Raw genomic sequence first — 4,727 nt, 5'->3', positions numbered from 1 at the left:
AGTGAGATCCTGACTTGCACTACCTCACTACACTCCAAGAAACTTTGCTGGGGTGTCAGATCTTTCATCTCCTACTGTCTTAAGCACAGTGCTCATTGCTGGAACAAAGTCTCAGGTGCCCACAACTGAAAAAAGAGGTTTCTATTTGCTCACAATTTCAGGGGTCCATGGTTGTCAGGCTCCAACAGTAAAGCAGCATGGGAGAAAAGCCTGGTAGAGAAAAACACTTTGTGTGGAGGAAGCCAGGAAGCAGAAGAGGAAGGAAGAGCTGGGGCTGGCCCCTGTCCCTTGGTCCACCAGACATCTTCTCCTGGCAGCAAGTCAAGAAGAATACCCCCGCTCCCCCATCACTTCTCAAAAAACCCCACTACTGAATGCATAAGGCTTTGGGGGACATTGCCCATCTGAACCATAGCACCACTCTGACATGTAGGCTTCCCTTGCGTTCTTTATATTATATCACTATTATGCCTGTAATGAACAAGTACTACAATTCTGGGGCTTAGAACATTTATGAGCAAAATATATATATTGAGGGAAAGAAAGCTCCTATTTGAGAGAGGGACAGGAAGGGGGACAGAACGGGTTGTCTCCCGGAATAGTGAACATCATTGGGGGATAATTTGTACTTTGATCTATTTCAGGTAAAAACAAATTGTTTCCATTGCTTTATATTGCAGAGAAAAAATGATCAACTCTGTAGTTGTCTGTTAATTGTTGAAGGTTAAATTAATTTACCAGGTAAAAAGATCACATGTGGAAACTCTTAAATCTCATCACGTTTACAACAATCCACTGCTATTCCCCAGGAACCACCTACTGTGGTTTTCCCAGTAATTCAGACTATTTTGGCTTGCTGAAGGGGTTCTAGTGGCTTTCATTTGGTATTTCATCACCGTGCTCTTATCGCTGTGTAGGAAGACTCTACATGGAAAATCTAGCCGTTTTGCTGTATCTGTTTCTTGGTACTCATACAACAAGTAGAGCAAAAGCATACCATGGTAATAGGGATGGCTGCATTTCCACCAAAACCCATTTGCTCTTTTCCTGGACAAAATATCACTATCAGATCATATCCGGGGTTATGCACCTTCCTTTAATCAAGAGACATTGGCTATGTACAGGGTTAGGCTTGGAAACTTGTAGAAGAAGCCGTGACCATCTGTTACAATGGAGAATCGTCAGAAGACTGCATTTTTATCTGTTTGGATGTTCTGCCTTCTTTTAGTAGTGTTTAAAGTCAGAGGAAACATGATCCAGTAACCTACCTAGCCATTTCACTATGAACAATCATATGATATACTGGCAATCGGAAGAAGCTCGATGAGTCAGCTCTAAGTCATTTTGCTCAGCTGCCTGGTAACCAGAGTTCACTATGAAGCTGGGGTCAATTGGTGATGTTAGCATGGATCTTAATCCCCCCACAGGAGTGAGGGAGACCTTCAGCAGCTTCGCACTTGAGCACCTGCAGCTTTGAAGAAGTGCCAGTGGTTTTGCTTGTGTTGGATTCAGCTTTTTAAGACAGGTTCTAGTAGCTATGTAGCCCAAGGCAGCCTCAAACTAACGGCAATCCTCCTTCTTTAGCTTCTGGAGTGGTGGGATTATGGGTAGGTGCCACTACACCTGCCTACTAAAGCAGTTTTAAGATAAGACGAAGCTCTGCTCATCAGCTGGTTTCTCAAGGCTTAGGAGCAAGGAGCCGCTTATAGGCCTCCTAGAGGTACATGCGTTTCTCTTGATCAATCCCTCCAGTATTCTAATTTCCCATCCCTTCATTTTATTTATTTATTTATTTATTTATTTATTTATTTATTTATCTAGCAACATCCTGAAGAGATGCTAGACTGCAGAGAGCGTGAAGATTCTGTGTTTTAATTACAGAAAGTGCTGACTTTCAGTATCTGCTTTGAGCCAGGAGGTTCACAATGAAGACTTGTGTCTAACTTTGTGTAGATTTGTTACAGATAAGTAAGCTATAACTTTGTACTGCACATGTATAGACAGAAAAAAAGTTTGCTTTCAGTGAATAGCATTCCAGTTAAAGCTAAAGAAGGAGGATTGTCGTGGGTTTGAGGCTGCCTTGGGCTACATTCCAGACAATAATTTATTTATTTTTCCTTTAGAATTATTTTATTAAGTCATAAATGCACAACAGCTTCTTAACTCTACACACACACTTCAAATTTTGAAAGGAAAAACGTTATGTCTTGTTACACAGTGATCCTGGCCAGTAGCTTTTCAAAACTGAGAAAAATCTATAAAACGGTATCACATGTCACCTGAAACTTATATATATATATATTTTTTTTTTTCAGAACTGGTGATTGAACTCAGGCCCTCGTGCTTGCCAGGGAAGTACTTATTCCACTGAGCCATCTCCTGGGCCCACAAATTTAACATTGTCAAAGAAGGAATGCTTCTACTCTTACAAAGACCACTGGAAAGAAACAACAATTACAAAGCTAAGAAACTGTCTCAAAGGCATTTTTACAACCCTTCCTCCACAGTAAGATAATGTTATTAAATAATCCAATGCATTAACACAATGGCTCTCTGCATCTGCTCCAGTGTCTTCTGCCATATCACTGCATATTCATGCATGACTGAGATAAGAGTTTCCGTAACATTGTTATTTCGATAAACGGAAGCAGTTCTGTTACCTCTGGGCTCTCATCCTCTCCTATTTATGCAGTGAAGCCCATGGCAAATAGGAAGAAGCTCAGTATCAGCTCCTTCCACCATAACCCCCACTTTCTCCACTGCCTCCTGGACCATAATTTCCTCCACCGTATGGTCCCCCATGTTCTCGCTACCACCAGAGTTTCCACTTTTCATTGGACCATAGTTAGAAGGTTGCTGGCTATAATTTCCAAAATCATTGTAATTTCCACTTCCATAATTTCCTCCTCCATTATTGTCATAATCACCCCCCATAGTCCCTAACCCTGGTTTCCATATCTAGGTCCTCCACCAATGAAGCCTCCTTTTCTTCCTCCATACTCAGGGCTACCTCCAAAATTGCCACCTCCAGGTCCTCCTCCATACCCATTATAGCCATCTCCAAATCCACATCCACTTCCATATCCATCAGATCCTCCTCTAAAGTTACTTCCTGGTCCTGATCCTAAATTCCCACGGCCACCATGTGAGTCCCCAAAACCCAAGTTCCCTCCTTTTCCGCTCCTTGAACTTTGGACTTCCTGCTTTTCTTGTCTAGATAAGGCCTTTCTTACTTCTAAATTATGACCATTAATGCTGTGGTATTTTTGCAGCACAATTTTATCCACAGGATCATGGTCATCAAAAGTAACAAAGCCAAAGCCTCTTTTTTTCCCCAGACTGCCTATCAGTAATTATCTCAATGGTATCAATTTTTCCATATTCTTCCAAGTAATCTCTAAGGTGATGCTCCTCAGGATCTTCTTTAATTTCACCAACAGCTTCTTCAGTCACATGAGCCCCTAGTTTGCCAGACTCCTCTCTTGCTACAGCATGTTTTGGTTCAACCACTCTCCCATCAATTGAATAAGGTCTTGCAGCCATGGTAGCATCAACCTCAGCCACGGATGAGAAAGTTGCAAAAGCAAATCCTCTTGGTTGTTTGCTTGCAGGATCCCTCATAACCAAACGATCTGTCAGTTTTCCCTGTTACTCCTAGTAATTCCTCAGACTTTCTTCTGTGGCTTCAAAACTTAAGCCATTAATCAAGAGCTTACGAAACTGTTCCTTTTCTCTCTTTTTCCTCTCCAAAGGAACACTTTCTAAAGTTTTCTCCATCGCAGACTCAGTCTCTTCAGCCCGATTTCCCACAGCCAAGCAAGATGAGAGACATCTCCACGGACGAACATGAACTGAACTCATCCTGGCACTATAGTGAGAACTGCCACCAGCGCTGGACAAACACTGCTAACTGCACATCCACCTGGCATCCGGCACTGCTGCTACTGCTGCTAGAGCTGCGGCTGCCGCTTTTCTAAAACAAAAATTTAAAAAAAAAAAAACATCTTTGTTGTTGCAGTCACTGAAGTTTTCAAAGTTTCTTTTGCTGGAGCCAGTTCCTTGATTAGGCTACTGTCCTTCATTTGTAACCACAAAAGTGAATTCTGGTTTTTCTTAACAGAAAAGAATTCAATGAAATTATATTATTATGTAGCATAAACAATTGACAAAAAGGCTAAAAACCAAGTTCTGAGCAGTGGAAACCACAGGAAAGTGTCGCTGCCGCCACATGCCCCTACCACTGGAATATCTGGTTTAGATGGTTGTGCAGTTAGCCTAGCACCCTGAGTGAATCTCATGGCCACAGCCCACTCCTGCTGAGAGGAAGGCTAATGAGTGACTGCTTGTGTGCAGGACTTCTGGGTTTGCCGGCTGTGGATATTCTATGTGCTGAGCACAGGTCCTGAGTCCACACAGGCGTGGATAACAAACATCAACAATGGGAGTTTTGTGTACGTTAGAGGAAACCAAGGCTGCGCCTCCTCACCCAGCTCACCAAGATTCTCCACTGTGTGATCTCCATAACACTGACAAGGAGGTCATCAAAGCCTCAACAAAGCTAATGTTCAGTGTCTCAGTGACTGGAAATCCTATTTTAATTTTAATGCTAATGACTACCTTCAACTGTGTTTTCCTGATGAAGTCCTTTTTGTCTTAGAATAACTCTAAAAACTATTTTTTACCTCTCTCTCTCTCTCTCTCTCTCTCTCTCTCTCTCTCTCTCTCTC

The 4,727-nt window shown here is 42.2% G+C and overlaps 1 pseudogene; it reads right to left on the bottom strand.

Annotated features, from left to right (window-relative positions):
• Positions 1-2,656: 2,656 nt before the first annotated feature.
• On the bottom strand, positions 2,657-3,873 carry LOC101579678 (annotated as a pseudogene).
• Between the last annotated feature and the right edge of the window lie 854 nt (positions 3,874-4,727).

The sequence above is a fragment of the Octodon degus genome, unplaced genomic scaffold, assembly GCF_000260255.1.
Source record: "Octodon degus isolate 3935 unplaced genomic scaffold, OctDeg1.0 scaffold00040, whole genome shotgun sequence".
In the NCBI taxonomy this organism is placed as follows: Eukaryota; Metazoa; Chordata; class Mammalia; order Rodentia; family Octodontidae; genus Octodon; species Octodon degus.
Note: the sequence above shows the minus strand (reverse complement) of the source record. Positions and strands in the feature narration are given on the sequence as shown.